This window comes from Orcinus orca, chromosome 13, assembly GCF_937001465.1.
Source record: "Orcinus orca chromosome 13, mOrcOrc1.1, whole genome shotgun sequence".
Lineage (NCBI taxonomy): Eukaryota > Metazoa > Chordata > Mammalia > Artiodactyla > Delphinidae > Orcinus > Orcinus orca.
This window is the reverse complement of record NC_064571.1, coordinates 53076873-53095430: the sequence shown is the minus strand read 5'-3', so window position 1 is coordinate 53095430 and position 18558 is coordinate 53076873. Positions and strand designations below refer to the sequence as shown.

General features: G+C 50.3%; 1 long non-coding RNA gene across 1 annotated transcript; it reads right to left on the bottom strand.

The window, feature by feature from the left end:
- Window positions 1-1593: 1593 nt before the first annotated feature.
- Window positions 1594-18500, bottom strand: LOC117199459 (uncharacterized). Its single transcript, XR_007470772.1, has 4 exons — window positions 12367-18500; window positions 9832-9962; window positions 6600-6752; window positions 1594-3508 (listed from the first exon to the last, which is right to left on the bottom strand). It is a non-coding gene; the product is annotated as an uncharacterized LOC117199459 (long non-coding RNA).
- Between the last annotated feature and the right edge of the window lie 58 nt (window positions 18501-18558).

Genomic DNA, 18558 nt, shown 5'->3' with positions numbered 1-18558 from the left:
TCATCTTCTTGGCAGCCAACAGGGTTCTTCTTTCTCTGAACCGACCCCTCTGCTTCAGGGCCCAGTCTTGGCCATTCCTCACAGGCAGGGAGAAGACAGACTTAAACCCAGGCCAGTGGTCCTCAGAGAAACCAAGTCTGTCTGAGTCATCTCTTCACAAGCTCACAAAATCCTGAGCCCTTTCAACATCTCTGATTACCCGCCCTTGGTGGCCAGATCGATGTTTGTCCTGAGAGTGAGGGAGGAGTACGTGGGATACTGGCGGGGGGGTGGGAGGGGGAGCTTATCATGCCCCAGTTTCTGGAACATGGAGCTGGAAAAGCCAGGAGGGCTACGCTGTGGACCTAGAAAGCCCAAGGAGGGGCCCTCAAAAATGAGCCGAATGTCAGAACTGGAACAGACCTGATGGGACGGGGGTCTACATGCCTGAAGGGGATGGCGAGCAGGTCAGACTGGTGGGGCTGGATCCCAAGCAGGGCCATCCCGGAAGGAGATTGGGAAACCAGCAGATGCTAGGCGAGGCTTGGAACAAGAGCCTAGCTCATGACTGCATCAACCTGGAGGGAGGAGGGAACAGGTTGGGGAAGGGAAGGGTGAGGTTGGGCCCTGGACAGCCTGCGGGCCCGAGGCTGTGTCGGGGTCTGGGCTGAAGTTAAGACGTGCTCCTAAATACAGAGACGGAGGCAATCCGTGTTGGCCGTCAGTGTCTTTCATCCCTCAGAATAATCCCGCTGGGTCTGGTCTTATCACAGCATTTTTGCCCTCCTGCAAACATGGAAACAATCTGGGGCCCTGGAAAATAATTTGGTAGCCCCCTCACGTGCTTAGAGGACCTCTTTCCACCTTTCCACTCTCCCTGGGGGATTTCCTAAAGCCCAGCCTTCTGAGAGCTGACAAGAAAGGAGAGCGTTTTCTTGATTCCACAGAGCAGAGCATTACGCCTACCTACCAAAGCTCAAGATGATGCAGAATTTGAGGCCGTGTGTGTGAAAGAGTGCAAATCCATCCTCACAATTTTTCTGAGATTCCATCTCAAGCATCCTTAGGCTGAATAATGAGGAATTCAGCACTCTTCCCTACCCGCTTCTCACTCTCTCTCCACACACACACACACACCCTCCCCCGCACCCATCTCAGAATCTTCTCTTTTTTCTGCCGCAGTCTCTGCTTCCTTCTCCTCCTTCCCACCTCCCATCTCAGCAGGAACACACCAGGACCAGCAGCCTCCCAACCACAGGAACAGGTTTCTCAGAAGGAGTAGTTAATGCAGACCTGACCACAAAGTCAGTGCTGCCCTAAGCCCATGCCTCAGTCTCACCACGTCTAATGTAACCCAAGGAATGACGCAATTGCATCTTGCAGCTTTTACCCAAACAGGGCCTGGGGTTGCCCTGGAGAGCTGGCTCTGCTGCTGTTTTAGGAGCCGACCTCACTTCTTGTGGCAGGAGCCGCTTGGTCCCTTCCCAGGCATCAGCTGCTCCCATGGGCTTGGGAAGGGCACTTATAAAATGGGGATTCAGGCTGCAGAGGGTCCCCAAACTGAATGCACACGTGTGCGTATGTGCATTTTTCCTGGGGACGAAGATCTGTTAGTTCTGTCTGATTCTCAAAGGAATCAGAGACCCTCCAAATGGTTTTACTAGTCTGGGGCAATAGGTAAAACAAGGATTTGAAATTCGCCTCCTCTCATTTCGCTCCCCAGTGCGTGTGAGTTTTATGCAATTCCTCATCTAAAAGGGAAGCCTGAGCCCATGGAAGTCGGGGGTTTAACATCCTGAATATACAGTTCTTTGGATAGTCACCAAAAGAAGATCTGAGCAGGAGACATGAGGTCACCTTCAGGGAGGAGACTCTTGAGCTGTCTGGAGTGAGGGGACGAGGAATGAGGAGGATCGGCGGCCTTGAACCCCACAAGGAGAGGCCAGAGAAACTTTCTGGGATGCAGTCCAGGCTCTGCCTCGAAAATGCAGCTCCAAAAGAGACGCTGTGCAGATTCCAAGCTGCCAAATCCCGGAGGCCCTATTGGACAACCCAACCTCCATCAACCCAGATGGTACTGGGCATCCTGGGCCCTACCCCCCAAGATCAGGAGCCCAAAGTGCAGAGCCACTGCAGAGTCAGACCTGAGAAGCTCAACACCAAGCCCCAGCTTCCCTGACCTCCCACGGGAGGCGTAGAGAGAATGGGAGCCTCCACCCACCCACTCACCAGCCTCTGAATCTCTTTAGTCCTTGGCATTGGTAATTAACAGCCGGGAAGTTATGCATCAACCTCAGCGAGCTAATGTGGCAGGAGCTCCCTCCTGACAGCAGAGCTAATAAGAAATTTGCTAATGCAATTGATCACTTTAAACAGCCATATGTCAGCGGGGATGAGTGCTTCTTTGCAGCAGCTAGTCTAATTGTCAGAGCAGAGCAGCGAGCTGCTCTCCAAAGGGGGTGAGGATGATGTCTTCGCTGAATCAATGGTGCAATGCAGCAGGCAGGGCCTGGGAGGAGGGGGTGTGGTGCTGAGCACGAGGCCCCCAGCTCTTGCGGCTCCCAGGAAGCCAGTCTCTGCAGGCCTGTTCTAAGGACATATTAAGAGCCCTGAGCTGCAGCCCCTGCTGGAAGCTGCACTTGCAGTCTCTCAGTTTATGCCGCAGTATTAAAATAAGAAACAGCTCTGTCTGCAGTGACAGCTGATCTCAGCCTCAGCCCGTGAGTGTCAACACTCCAGACCCCACTCGGGCTTCTGCTGGGGGCAGGGCTGATACCTCTGGCGAATTTGCTTTTTCTCTCCCACACCCGCAGTGACTCCATCCACCAGTTCTGAGTCAGATGCAGGCAAAGAAGATTGAAAATCCACCTCAGGGGACTTCCCTGGTGGCGCAGTGGTTGAGAATCCGCCTGCCAATGCAGGGGACACAGGTTCGAGCCCTGGTCTGGGAAGATCCCACATGCCACAGAGCAACTAAGCCCGTGCACCACAACTACTGAGCTCGCGTGCCGCAACTACCAAAGCCCGCGCACCTAGAGCCCATGCTCCACAACAAGAGAAGCCACCGCAATGAGAAGCCCACGCACCGCAATGAAGAGCAGCCCCCACTCATTGCAGCTAGAGAAAGCCCGGTGCAGCTAGAGAAAGCCCGGTGCAGCAGCAAAGACCCATCGCAGGCAAAAATAAAAATAAATAAATAAATTTATTTATTTTAAAATAAAGAAATCCACCTCAGGCCCACCAAAGTCTGCTCCCAGTTGAGACAAAAGGCAACTTTCTCTGAATACCTGGTGTTTGACAAAAACAAAGTATGTTTTCCAGAAGGGGGAGAAACCTCTGCTGTGGGATTTTGCTCCAACACTCACTCCAAACCATTTGCCCTCCAAGCAAATCCATAGAGAAGCAAGAGAATCAACTGACCTCTGTGGGAATGGAGCTCATGGCTACCAGGAACACTGTTGGAGGGATTAAGGATGTCCACGTGTCTGGATCCCCATTGCTTTCTGGAATAGTCCTCACTCTCAGTTATCTGTGGGAATGAGGGGAGGGTGGGGAGAGGGATGAGGGAGGACAGGCCACCAACATGCAGAGAAATGTCATCCCCAGTCTCGATCAGTTCAGCTTTTCTCTGAACCACATGTTGATCCTGATTGTTCCCCATCCTTTACATTAACGCTTTGAATTTGGGGTGGAGACAAAGAAGACAAAACACAAGGACCCAGGTCATAACCAGTGTGTGTACCACACCCAATAACCCAGAGGAGCCTAGTTCCATGTGTCGGCAGTGCCTGACGCAGCAGGCTGCCTTCCTACTCAAGACCTTCCTTGGCCTGATGACTCCCCTAGCCTCTGGGGTGAGGGCGAGGCCAGGTACCAGGAACTGGTGCAAATTTCTTTATGAGTCTCATCTGTAGGAGAGGAGGTTTTGCAACAAGGCCCCCCAGTGAGTTGAAGCCACCTGTGTGTCTGTGAGCAACCTGAAGGCAGTGGGCAGTGGGCAACTCCTCTGGCTTCCCAGAATGCCCTGTCCAGCACCGGGGCAGAGCAGCCAGGGCGGCTTGGGGTCTGAGCAGCACAGCCTCCAAGCCCTGGTCCAGGGGCTTAGCGGCCAAGGATACAGGAACAAAGAGGACCATCCTCTGGACCCGCTCAAGCTAAGGGTCCCAGGGGCCCCTTTATGTGCCCTTGAAAATGTACTTTAATATCTAAAGTCCTATTCTCTTATTTAAAAAATTATTTTTTTAATTTCTCCTGGTTCTCCTCCCAACTTTATTTTTCCCAAATCAATTTTAATACTATTTTGGCCAAATTTAAAACATTGATTAGAATGACACTGAATTAGATTTATTTAGGGAAAGATTTTCCCTTTTACAAAATTGAGTCTTTCTATTCAAGAGTATGGGCATGTTTTGCCATTTAAATAAAGCCTTGCTATCCAAGGACTTTTAAAAACTCCACATTGGCTCTGTATTACCTCCCTTGAAGGCTCATTGCCAAAGGTCCCATAGACTGTTTCTCACCAAGGCGGTAATGGGTTACTTCATCCTTGGCACTGAGGTGAATTACACTCTAAAGAGAGCTTCCTGGGTGCCTTAACTGAAACCAAAGGCAATGGGACAAACGGCCACCTCAGGGTGTCTTGGCTCTGTGACCTCTAACAGAGATCCCCTCAGTTTGGATCCACTCGACACACAATCTCTACTCCAAGGCCAACAAAACTAAAACACCCCACACTTTCACCTGGTCAATGGTGAGCACCTCTGGGTCCCAGGAAGGAGACCTAAGGGAAAAAAGGCCCCTTCCTTTAAACCCAGGGTTGGTGGTTAACTTGTGAACAGGTGTTAGTACAGACTCTCCCCCCACTCACACTTTTCTTCAGTAACCCCTCTGTAGGGCCAGCTTCACGAGGGCGACCTTGTTGTTGCCCAGGGGCTGGTGGTTAGATGGACCCTGCGCTTGGCTTCAGGCTATCCTGTCACAATCTTGGAATTCTTAATCATTTTGAATAAGGGACCCCACATTTCCATGTTGCACTGGCCCCAGAAGTTACATAACTTGTCCTGCTCCTCTACAACACTTGCAGGCTCAGAGACGGTCAGGACCAGCCCAGATCACACTTGGAGGTGGCTGGCATTCGAGCACAGGCCAGTCCAGGTGCTAAGCTGGGCCCCCGGGGCCAGGCTCTGTGTCCGGTCGCAGGCAAGTCCTCACTCCCACCTGTATATAGGCCTGGCTGATGGACTTTTAAGGGACACATCACAGGGGACTCGATGCTTCCTTCCTGGGCTCCTCCTCCCTGCCCGCCTCCCAGGGTCCGGGCTCTAACAGCCCACTTAGATAATCCTCGGCAAAACTTGCTGGCTGTCATCTGGACTGCTTCAGGCATGGGCCTGCTCAGTAGTTCCAGAGTTTAGACCCCAGGAGCGAGTGAGCAGTCTGCGTTCTCTCTCCAGACTTCTGCCTCTCTCAAGACCTCCTGGGAGTCTGGGTCAGCAGGAGAGAGCACTTCCAGACCATTAGCAGGAGCACATCCGGTCTCCTGGGCCAGAGGAAGCCACCGCAGTGGGAAAGAGAAGGGCCAGGGACATAATCCATGAGGGTTACTCAGCCACCAGTCAGTGCAGCTGGGAAGGAGGATGAGGTGGGGCTCCAGCCTGGAAAGCTCGGGGTCACATGTGCCTGGGAACCCTAGGATCTCCCCTCCTTCAGATCCCTCAGCCAGGAGGATGGAGCTAGCTTGGGCAATGAAGGAGTCAGGGTACCACTGGGAGGGAAGAGGCTCAGGGAACTCCCCATGGACATGCACTTTTGAAGGAAGCCTTTCTTCCTGAGGCCCAACCATGAGGATTCTGGCAGCAAGAGAAGGATTCGATTGTAACCTCCCAAGTGGAGAGGTGGAAGGAAAATGTTTAAGTGTTTATTTAACTCCATCTATCCATTTACACATTCATCCCTTCATTAATTTAGCACTTACGTGAATGCTTATTTAGGGATCAGTTGTGCCAAGTGCTATGAGGACTATCGACTCACACGGTGGAAAGAAGGCAAGAGTACTCTCTGGGGTCCCTTTTATAAGAGCACGAATTCCATTCATGAGGGCTCTATACTCGTGACCTGCTTAATACCTCCCAAAGACCCCACCTCCTAATACCATCACATTGGGGGGTCAGGATGTCAACATATGAATTTGGGGGCAGACACAAACATTTCATAACAGATTATAAGCTCTGTGGGGTGGGGACCATGTCTGTCTTGCTCACTGTTGTATCCTCAGCCCTTGCCCAGAGGGTGGCACATAACTGGGGCTCAATAAATACTTCTGGAATGAATGGATGAGAGATCTGACTGCTATTTGGAAGCTCTATAAGAATTCAGAGAACATCTATGTGGGCTGGAAGAGCTGGTGCTGACTTCATCGATGAGACATAAACACAGAAAAAGTTAAATAACGACACAAGACAACAGTACAATAAAGACGACAAGGCAATATGTGACACACGTCAGGCAAACAGTGCAAATACTGTGTGTTAAAGCAAGGAGAGTGTATCAGCTATGTTTTTGTCAGCAAGTAACAAAAAACCTCAACTCAGACTGTCCTCAACTGCAAGGGGATGTATTACCCTTCATAGCGCAGGTTCAGAGGAAGGGCAGGTTCAGAGGAAGGGCAGGCTCAGAGTGTTGACACCGCAGCTCAAGGAGTCCTTTCCCTCCTGCTCTGCCATCCTCGAGTGGGCTTCATCCTCATGTTGGGTGGCAGGATGTCCACAGCAATTCTAGACATGGAAACATCCTACTGAAGCAGGACAAACTGTCTCTTCCCATGTCTCTTTCCCAGGAGCTTTCCAGAAATTTCTCCCTTCATCTCACTGGCCAGAGCTGGGCCACATGCCCAATCCCAGGCTGACTATTGGTGAGGGGAGTAGGATTCTGTGACGAGCACAGACCAGCCACAATCCACTCTTGGAGCTGGGATGGGATAACTGTCCACTGAGTTTAAATGGAGGAGTAAATATCCCATAGAAATTAGAATCTGTTAGACATGAATAAATGGGAAGATGAATGTCGGCTAAAAATCAACAGTAACCATTGCAGCCCACCCCTTTGTATATCTAACGTCTACTCGCACCATACAAAGAGGTCCCCCTGTGCCGAAATTGTCTAAAAAAGGCTTGATGGAGGAAATAAGATTAAGTTACGTCCTTACAAAAAAAGGTAGGACTTGTACAGGTGGAGAACGGGCAACAAGAAATGCGAACCTGGAGGTGGGAATTAGCCAAGATTGCACCCAGAAAATGCTCCCCCAAGAGACCAAGAGCTCAAGAGCTACTTAAACCCAGGCAATTCTGTGTAATGGAAAGAGCTGGACTTTGGTGGCAGAAAGGCTTAGGTTCACATTTTGGCTCTGCTACTTGAGTTTCTTAAAGTCTTGGAATCTCCATTTGCCCCAGTGACGTAGGACTGGAGGGTCTGCCTCCCTGGAATGTGATCAGGATCACACCAGACTGTTCAGGACAGAATCTTGCACACAGAAAGTGCCCACCACATGTTTTTCTCCTACCTTCTCCTTCCTTGGAAAGGAAGGCTGTTCTAGAGAACACTGAGTTGCCAACACAAACTTCAGCCCTACTGTGAAACAGAGGCACCAGCCTGTGCTCTGATGCCGAGAATTGAAGCATGAGTTTTCACTTCTCACTTTAGTCTTAGATGAATGTTGGGCCTCTTCTCGCCTTCTTTATTTCTAACCCTTGAGCCCTTGTGGTATAAAATTTGACTGCAAAAATCCAGATGAGAAGCAGAGGACCTTATCTAGAGCCACGGAGGCAGAGATGGAAAGAAGGGTCCATCTAAGTGCCTCGGTTAACAAAGGATCTGGCTAAGGGCCTGACTGCCCAAGGAGGTTAGAGCTGTGCTTCAGGACCATTGGGGCCATCACACACCCACGAGAGAATCAGAGAATGTTGTAGATGCTCTTATCAGAGAAATGTACATATGTAAAAAGATTATTGTACATATATTATTACATATTATTGCATATAATTTCCACAGGTTCTGGGACACTCTAAAGTATCTCTTTAAACCCCAGAATGAGAAGTCCTGCATTAGTGAGTTTGTTTGGGATGGTCCAGGCCTGGTTTCTGCAAGCAAATGGGAGAAGAACTGGCTTTGCACCAGTATAACCCCACAGAGTGACCTGCAGCTTCAGGATGGGGACGCCGCTGCCGGCTCCTTTGTTCCTGGCTCCACACTCACACTGGCCTGAGCACAGTCTGGGGGATGGACTGTGCACCCGCCGACCCTTAGGGAGGGTTCGGGTGATGCTGACACTCTTGCTGACTTAAGAGAAACCAGCTCAATGTGTTTTGGATGACGGGTTCTTTGTCCTGAGAGTGATGATTACCTCCCTAAGAGCTCTTAAGAATACAGGGACAAAGAGGCAAAGCCGAAAAGACAAAGACGCAGATAGATCAAAAATGGCACGGAGATTTCAGAACAAAAGCAAAAAACCATCGGGAGAGCTGCCTCGGAACTTGTCATTGTGGCGGCGGGGGAGGGGTAGCTAATCAGAGCCGGGGTCCGGGAAGGGGCAGGTGCGGGGTTTAGGGCTGCGGATCTGGACACCGTGAGCAGCACTTACGTAAGACTGAGAAAACATCGGTTGTCCGGATCAGAGAATGGGGGAGGGGTGCCTTCCGGAGTTTAAGAGGAGGCTGAAGCCGTCCCCGGCCTCCCACCATTGGCGCCGCCTCTGCGGCTCCAGCTCTGCAGCCCCGCGGTCTACAGAGGCCCAAGGACGCCGGCCGCCCTGGCTGAGGGTTAGCTGCTGCGAAGATGGCAGCCGGGCCCCTAAATGGAGCTCCCCAGGAGCCCAACTCGATCGGCTGCCTGCATTATTAATGCATTATGTCATCCTTCCTTGCACTCGCTCTCAGCTGCGGAAATTTTATAGAGCAGTATTATTAATTGAAGCAATTAGTGCAGGGGATATCAGCACAGCTACGTCAGAGGGCTGCGGACGTGCAAGGCCAGGATCTCTCCCTCCCTCTCTTTGTGCCCCGCTCTCCCTCTCTCCCACCTCCTCCCTGTGCCTCCCCAGCCCCTCCTCCCTTGTTTCTACCCGCCCCCACTTTCTTCTCTCCTGCTCTTCCAGTTCTCTCTCAATATCCCTCTGGGGAGACTCAGGGTACCCACCACCCTTCCCAGGCTGCAATCATTCCATCTCCAACCAGCACAGGCAGGCAGACAATGACAGCATCACCGTGGCTGACTCCTGGCCTAGTTGAATTAGGATGGAAGACCATCCCTCATGGTTCTTATCTTGGCTCAGAGCCCCTAGTGGGGGTGGCGGGTGGCAGGTAGAAAAAGGAGGGGCTCACTACCTGTCAGACCCATTCATTCATTCATTCATTCATTCATTTTTCCTCTGTGGGTACCCAGCCTTATAGTAGGTGCTGTGGGAAATAAAGAGGAGATAACAGAGCTTAGGCCCCGGAACTGAGGTTGTAACCAGAGAGACCAGACTGGCCACTGAAACAGAGCAAAATAGGGTGCAGCAGAGGGTCTCAAGGGAGTGATCCCCGACGGGTTGATTGCCCAGCCCCGTGAAACACCCGCTGTGGCCCAGGAAGTGAGAAGTAAGGCCTAGGAAAGCAAAGGAGCCCTGAGAGGTGAGGAAAGCGAGCTACCAGCAGGCTGCAGGAGGGTGGGAGCAGATGCAACTGCAGCGGAAGGAAGGAAGGAAGGAAGGAAGGAAGGTGCAGGCTGAGCAGGTTCAGGGCAGAGCTTGGGAGGGACTCCAAGCTGTGCTCCCTGCCCCCCCCCGCCCCCCCCACCCCATGATACTGAAGCTCTCACCAGCAGAGGCCGAGACCTAGAAGCAACTGGAAAACCTGGCCAGGGGCCAGGACACCAGGATACCAGGGCCCACACCCCAGATCCTTTCATCAGGAATCAGAGACACCTGAGAGGCCACAGGCTCAGGTTCCCTGTAAAATAAACAGATACCAGGATGGAAACATACAGGATGAACATTCACCCTCTGCCCCTCCCCACTCTCCCTGCTCCCCTCCAGGCTCATGGGAACAGGTGCACCTTGTGTTACAGAGAGAGACCTCCTTGGAAATCTGGGGGCAAGTGGTCTGCTTGGATATATTAAGTTTTAGTGGGAGAATGCTCTTAGCTTTTAAACTTGTTTTCTTATGGAAATTTTCAAGCATACACAGTGAGAGAAGAGACTAATGAACCTTCATATTAATATAGCTCAGCTTCAAAAATGATCACCTCATGGTTGGTCTTCTATCCACCTTCCCCCAACTTTTGCGGGGCAAGAGCACGCGCTTTAAGGTAACATGCTCTTGTAAAAAACGGTCTGCTCATTTTTTTTCTTTATTAAAAACAAATGCATGCACACCCCCTCTGACAGATTTTCATATACAGTGCTTATTTAAATGTGAGAAAAGGATCTATCATGGGTTAAACTCTCCCAATGTGCCTGGGCAGGGGTAGGGTGTTAATTGTTTACTCCTCCCAACAGCTGGAGAAGTAGAGATAATTAAACGGTGAGAGGAAGTTCACACACAGTAAATTACAGAGGACCACAGGGTCCAAGACCCCTGCTGCTACCCTCTACTGCCCCCTATCTCCTTACTCTCCAAGGGCACCCCTGGAGAGGCTAAGGCCAAAATGGGGGGAAAAAAAGAAAGATGTTGGGGAGTGAGGATATTGATGGCTACCCCTGTGATCTGACCTCAGTTCCCTGAGCTCTGTTTACTCCTTTTCCTGGCCTGGTGGTGCCCACTCCCCACCTTCCAGGACCCTCGTGCTGACCACTTTTACCCCATACCTCTACTGAGACCTATTCCAAGGAAAGGGGCTCAGATTAGTGAGTGAACTATAGTATCACCTACATCAGGGCTGCCCAACAGACTTTCTATGACGATGGAAATGTTCTATTCTGTGCTGTCCAATATGGCAACCACAAGCTACATGTGGTTGTTAAGCACTTGAAATGTGGCCCTACAGGGAAGGTCTTGAAGAAGGCAGGATTTTGTCCTCGGGGTGGTAGGGAATTTTAGGAGGTATCTGAGCAAAGGAATGTTTTATGGGAACAGGAAGGCTTTATGGTTTTATGTGCTTACTGGTTTGATTGCTACCGTTGACCGATCACGGCCTTCCAGGTGATGGACCCTGGTCTAAGCTCATGCACAATCTCATTTAATTCTCACATACAGCCCTCTGAGGTTGATGTTTTACAGATGGAGAAACTGAAGCTCAGTTATGGTAAGTGTCATGCGATTACTGAGTGGCAGAAGAAATGAACCCAAGTCTGTCTGATTCTGAAGCCTCAGAGCACTGTGCAGCGCTGACTTTAAGAAAATTCAGCTGCTGTCAGGACGTGGAAATGGACCGGAATAGGAGAGAGATGAAGTGCTCAGAAACAGCACCGGCACTCAGAGCGGCTAAGTAAATCCTTGCTCACTTAAATTGAATTGAGTGAAGGTTCTGGAAAGTCTTTAATCCCAACCAGGCTGCCAGGAACTAAATACGGCCCAGGCCTCTAAGAAACCAGTTTTCACCTGGCAAGCAGGGGCTCCACAGCCCTTATAGGCTCTCACACAATTACTGTCCATTAGAGAGGCTAACAAGAGAAGCCACTTGGCAGGCCTGTTCCTGGGGGCTGTGGCCAAGCCTAGGACCGCCTGAAGGGGACAGGTGTGAAGACTTGCTGTGTGAAGGTGGCATTTCAGCTGGCCCTATCCTAGGGCCCTGCCAGTCCCCAGGTCCTTTCCAGGGATATCTGAGCTAACCTCCCCAGCTGGGAAGAGGGGCCTGGACCAGGGGCCTGTAAGGCCCAAAGGCAAGGTCAAACGCAGAGATTCAGAGTTCAGGGAAGCAGGATCAAGAGGCTCTGATCTCCAGAAAATCACTTTAAGTGAAATTTGTCTTCACACCCTGGTTCAGCCCTGAGTCCTCTCCCAACCTGCCCTCAACCAGAACTTCAGTTTCTCATACCCCCGAGGTCCTCTTGTCAGAAAACTTTCTGCAAAACACATTTATCCTAAGATGTTAGGACATTATAATCATCTATTCCCCTTACAGGAAAGTTGTTCCATGGTGGAGTTCCAGGTCCTCAGTTTGGGAGGATGGAATTTGAGTTAAGGTCTAACCTGTTTGTAGACAAGACCAGTCTGGCTGATATGGAAGCAACTGGGAGAGAGTTTCTGAGAAAACAAGTAGGCATAACTAGGCACATCAAATTAGATGAGGTAACTCCTTCAGTCTGCAAGTATTTCCTGAACGCCCCATCATATTCCAGGAGCTGAGAGGCAAACAGAACAGTGAAAGAGACAGCAGGTGAAAGAGCTTTGGACTTGGTGACAGAAGACATACCTGAGTTTTGAATTCGAGCTCTACCACTGATGAGCTGTGTGATCTTAAACAAATGATTGGCTTCTCTGAGTCTCATTTCCAGTTTTCTTTGATTTGGTAGACAGAGCCGAGAGGTTAAGAGCTTAAGCTTTGGCAATAGACAGACCTAGGTTTGAATCCTAGTGTTGTCACTCACTGGTGGTGGGCCTTGGGAAAATTCCTTGATCTCTCTATGCCTCAGTTTCCTCATCTGGAAAATGGGGACAGCAGTTATACATTTCCTGGTTGTTGTAAGAATTAAATATAATAATAAATGTACAGTGCTTCATACACTGTCTCAGATAGAATCTCAATATGTTAATTATTATTATATTCATTGCGTGTTGCCCCAGGATTAGGTGTCAGACGAGGAGGAACAGGTAATGCTGGGAAACTGGGGGATGGATATCAGAAATGAAGCTGGGTCAGTGGGAGGATGAAGCCAAACAGAGATGGCCCAGGCTCAGGACCCAGGCAAACTTACTCAGAGCTGTGCGATCATGCACAAAGGTGATGGCTGAAGGAGGGGGGGGCTGAAATCCCACCTAAACCCCACTCCCTAAACAAGCTTTGCCTGTGCTGGCAGCATCCTGCACAGGGCCAGGCAGGCAATAGGACAAGACCTGCTCTAAGGGGTGGGAGCAGGCCAGCCTCTGGGAAAGGCAGAGGCAGAAGGAAGGCAGTCTCACAGCTGAAGGAGTCTGGTGGCAGCAGCTGGTGTTCCAGGGACAGGACTCAGCTGCAAAGACCTTGCATGAGAGGGAAGGGCACAACTCAGTTCCCAGAGCCTTTCAGGGCTGGTAGGAAACCAAGGCAGGTATTCACGCAAGGGGCTACACAAACATGATGGTCAGCAGGCACAAAGCAAATGGCCCTGATGATGGAACAGACTGCAAGGTTAGGCCGGGCCTGGGCACAAGGTTGACTCTCTCCTGGGTCACAGAGGATGAGCGACTGGGGCCTGAGTTTGCTGCTACTGATGATGCAACGGGCAGCTGTTGATGCTGGAGGGGGCAGGCTGTGGGGACAGGGAGCTGGGCAGATCTATACAAATTTTTTTCCAAACCCTTTGGCAATCGAATGCTCTTCACGATCTGTGAGGCTGTGTGGTAGGATTTACCTCTTTCAGGAAGGGTGGCCTCCCTAATGAAATGGTGTTAGGAGCAGGGGGATATTCCTCTGCTCAGGAATATTGCCCTTATGGTTCTCTGTGCCAGTGTAATCTCTTTGGATAAAGTCAAAAGTCACAAGCTCAGATGCTACAGGAGCCAGGCAGTGGCATAAATGGGAGAAGGAGATCAGACATAACGATAGGGAGCAGTAGGGAGTGGTAGGGACTGTGGCAAACCAGCAAGCGGATGTTTTAGTGAAGGTTTAAGGAAAGTAGCAGATGCTCAGCACAACCAACTCTTGCCCAGTGGGAATATATGACCAGCACTTTCAGTTCTTCCAATTTTCCAAAAGAAGCCAGAAACCTAAATTTTTATGTAAAAAAATTCTTTTAAATACCTGTTTTTTAATACCAGCAATGAATTATTATTTATTTTTTTTTTACAAAACTCTTGATGTTATCATGATCTGACCAAACCCACAAGCATTTGTGGGTCACATGTGGCCTCTGGTTTGGGAATTCCTCTCTCTAGGATCCCCTGGAGATGCAGCCCCCTCTGAGAGAGGTCTCACATTGGGTCCCTAATCTCTCCAGGAGGGAGTGCTACTCCAATGTACTCTTTCTTTCTCACCCCTAGGGTGCTCCTTCTTCCTTTCCCCCTGTCAGAGATCACGGGGTAGTAAAGGAGGCGGGACTCGCCCCCTGAGCTTTGGCATTTGTTTTATTATACATTACGGTCAGGGTTACAGGCTCTGTCTCCCAGAGGTCCTTCCCCCAACTTCTACCCCCTACCCCAACTTCCAGTTAGGAAGAGGGTTTGAGACCAGACTGCAGGCCTGTGCCGGGAGCTCTCTGGAGAATGCAAGAGAAATGCAAGATGAAGTCTTTCGGTCTGGCTGCTAAGAGGAGACACACGTGGAACACCACAGAAAGTCTCCATTGTTCCTTCCTTCCTTCCTTCCACGGGCATTGACTGGGCCCCAACTGTGTGGCCTGTAACCCACTGGGGAGAAAAGACTTTGACTCCACCATGCTAAAGCTGTAAGCATCTTTTTGGATCATCTACTTATGGTTAATCTGGAGTTTTCGATCTCTCTCCCTCTCTCTTTCTCTTTCAGCAGCATTTTAGAAGCCTGGTCCATTAATCAGGTTAAGGTGGGTTCTCTGATCAAAGCGGGTAGGGGAAATCCTGAAGTTCCTGTCCACTTGGTTTTCCTCCCCACCACCCAACCTCCCACCCCCAACCCCCAACTTCCAGCCTTCTGTGAAGTCTCTGAAAAACCCTCCTGAGAAAAACAGTTTGAAAAACCATTAATCCAGTCCAAGCCCTGAAAATCCCAGTTTTGGAAACTGAGACTCTGAGAGGTTAAATTACTTGCCCAAGGTCATACAACTGCACCTCCTGATTGCACGCAGGTCTCTTTCTTTGGCCACCGTCCCATAGTAGTGTAAACTCAAAGTCTCCAGAAAGGGAAGGTAATTGGTGGGAAAGCTGGAAGGCAGACAGCTCAGCATGGGCCCGCTCCCCTGTCAGGGAGGCAGGAAACTTGAGTGGAGGCCCTGCTGGGTGGTTGAGGGGGCAGAGGGTCAAGCAGGTGTTAAATTCCAGAAGCCTAGAGATAAGCAGTGTGAGGCCAGTGGAAAACTGGGATGGGGCTAGGATCAGGTTTGATGTAGAGGAAAGGCCTAGGGGGCAGGCTTTGGGTGGAGGTAGAGTTGGAAGATTGGGTTTTTTTCCCTCTCAGTTCACCCAGTTGAACCTGCTGATGGACCCCAAGCGTTTTCAACTTTGAAAGCACAACAGAAGGCTGCAAAGCCCAGGCAGACAGGCAGGCACACAGTCAAGTGAAAGTGGTGTATTAAGTAAGCCTTGGGGCGGCAGCTGGGTTGCATTAAAAATGAATCAAGAGGGCCTTCCCTGGTGGCGCAGTGGTTGAGAGTCCACCTGCCGATGCAGGCGACGTGGGTTCCCGGTCCGGGAAGATCCCACATGCCGCGGAGCGGCTGGGCCCGTGAGCCATGGCGGCTGAGCCTAAGCGTCCGGGGCCTGTGCTCCGTGGCGGGAGGGGCCACGGCAGTGAGAGGCCCGCGTAACGCAAAAAAAAAAAAAAAAAAGAATCAAGATAATGTTTGAATGAAAACAAGAATGGAGTGCTGGGGAAAATGTGCTCTGAGGGCTCCCTATGGCCAGGGCTGGGCAAGGTTCCAAAGCAGGGCCAGGTCAGCCCCAGAAGCCAACTGGTGGCTCCCAGTGTCTATGCAAACGAGACAGGAAAGGTGGAGGTAGGCTTGGAGAATGCCCCTTCCTGGGAGCTTCTGGGGACTTTCATTCTCTTACCCACAAAATGGACACAACCATCTCAACTCAGCCTTCATATTGGAGGCTGTTGTGAGAAGCAAATGACATCAAGTTGAGACCCACTGAAGGCTTTTACCAAGGCTAGGGTCGCGACTATACATGCCATCAGAGGTGGCGAAATGTGTGCAGTGACCCTGGAGTAAAATTAGCGGGGGTAGAGACTGGAGAGTGCTTGCCCTGCCCGAAGGCTTTCAGATGAAAGATTCTAAAGCCACATTCTGGCCAAATGAAATGCATCTGCCCCGCACCCTGTCCCCGGCACGCACTCCCTGAACTAAGGCTTTAACAGATGATTGCTTAAGGTCTGAGCCTCCCAGCGGGACATATATTCTAGAGAGTCCTCAAGAACTGCCCTGTCCCTGATAATAGCCACTAGCCCCATGTGGCAATTTACATTTAGATTCCAATTAATTAACATAAAAAATTTGGTCAGTCACGCTAGCCAAATTTCAAGTGCTCCATAGCTACATGGAGCTAGTGGCTACTGAACTGGACAGCGCAGATATAGAACATTTTCATCAGCACAGCAAGTTCTGTGGGTCAGGGCTGCTCTAGGACTATAATCGGTGGAATGATAGGTATTGCAGAGGGAGGTTTCTTCCCTGGGGCTTCTCAATATAATACATCACATATTGGCTTCTTACTCAGCCTAAATTCAAGGTTAATCCTGGAGCCCTTCACTGCTTTCCCACTTCCTTTAAGCCCCAGGCTTTGTTAACTCACTAAGAGTGAAATCTTCATGCTCATTTTGCATCCGCTTAGGACGCAAGGTCTACTGGGAGAGGGCAAGGGTGACAACTGCTGTTTTCCTCTTCTAGCCAGAGATCTTCTGAGGTTACCATGTCTTCCACTACATTAATGATTAAGAGCAGGAGTTTCTGAACCCTAAGGGAGATGGCAAGAATGACAGAACTGAGGGAGACATTCTGGGCCAGTTAGGACTGAATGGTACCCAAACAGCCTGGTGGAGGTGGCCACCTGCTCTCCTACCAGGGAGGTAGGATAGCAAAGTCGTGACGAGCACATCCCAGCTCCTCCACTTACTAGCTGTGTGACTTGGCCTTTATATACGCTCTGAGTCTGGTTTTTCATGGATAAAATAGAAATGGTACTTACCTCAGAGGGCATTTTAAGGATTAAATGAGTTAATGGAAGGAAGGCACTTAGAACAGTATCTGGCCTGGAGTAAGCATTAGTAGTAGTAGTATTTGATTATTTGTATCATGGCCTTGATTGAGGTTGTGAATAAGGCAAGTTCACATACTCAGTGCACTGGTGCCCTCCCAACCCTCCCCACACACCTGCTAGATTTTTCCATCATGGCGCCTGTTGAATGCTTAATTACTTGTTTCTTCAATTTTAAGAGCCACTGCTGGGCCCCATCACCAAGGACTTACCCTGCCTTTGCCCCATGTAGAGCTCCCTTGGTTTTTCCAACACTGCCTCTCCAGCACTCTGACTACTGCCCAGGCCAAGCAGTAGGCTGCCTCCCAGGCCCCAGGGCTCCTTTGGGAGAGCAGCACAGGCTTGTCCTTATGCATGGCAGTCGAGGGTTGGTCCTGAAGGTCCACGTGATCCAAAACCAGTGCATCCAGACACGGGTACCTCAAAAGGAGAGCAAGTGAAGCCAAAGACAGGTTGAGTCAATCAGATTCCTTCTCTCCAGAATTTGAATAAAGGAAGACCCAAAGACTGCACAGCTTGTTAGCAAGAAAGGCTGATGTTGGGGACTTCCCTGGTGGCACAGTGGTTAGAATCCGCCTGCCAATGCAGGGGACACGGGTTCGAGTCCTGGTCCGGGAAGATCCCACATGCCGTGGAGCAACTAAGCCCGTGAGCCACAACTACTGAGCCAGTGTGCCACAGCTACTGAAACCTGTGCGCCTAGAGCCCGTGCTCCGCAACAAGAGAAGCCATCGCGATGAGAAGCGTGTGCCGCGATGAGAAGCCTGCGCACCACAACGAAGAGTAGCCCCCCACTCAACGCAACTAGAGAAAGCCCATGCACAGCAAAGAAGACCCAACGTAACCAAAATAAATAAATAAATAATTTTTTAAAAAGGCTGAAAAATGAGGGGACCACAGAAGTCCACGATGGTCAAATGAGATCTGAGGGGAAGGGGCAACAAAAATTCCGTATGCAGGAAGAGAACCACACGGGACTCTGGGCTGGGAAAAGAAGATCTCTGGCTAGAAGAGGAAAACAGCAGTTGTCACCCTGTGCTCCACATGTGCTTCCTTGGCACTTGTCCAGAAATGTTGCTTCTTTTGCCTTCTTCTTCCCTAGAAGCCTGGAAGGGACATGGAGTAACTATTAGCACAAAGGCTCCGTAAGCACCTTTAGGATGTGCTAGAACCACTAATAGAAAAAAGCAGCCACCATCAAAATAAACAATTTCTGGGTCAAAAATGTCAGCGCAAACACAGCACAGAGCACCCTCAACTGCCCGGCAGCTCCTTTCTGGTGGGCAGATGAGTGTCTGGACCCAGGGCCCATCAGAGTGATGACTGCTTTCTCCTCCTGGCTCCAGGGTGTCCCTCCATCCAAGAGAATTGGCTTCCTAGGTAAAGAGGCCACGCTTCAGTCAAGGGTCTGCCAATGTGATTTTTTTTGTAATATCCTCTGTATCTTTATTTTTTTATTGTTTTGTTGCCAATGTGATTTGATGAACTCACAGTAGAGCAGTTCTCACCCAAAAAGACT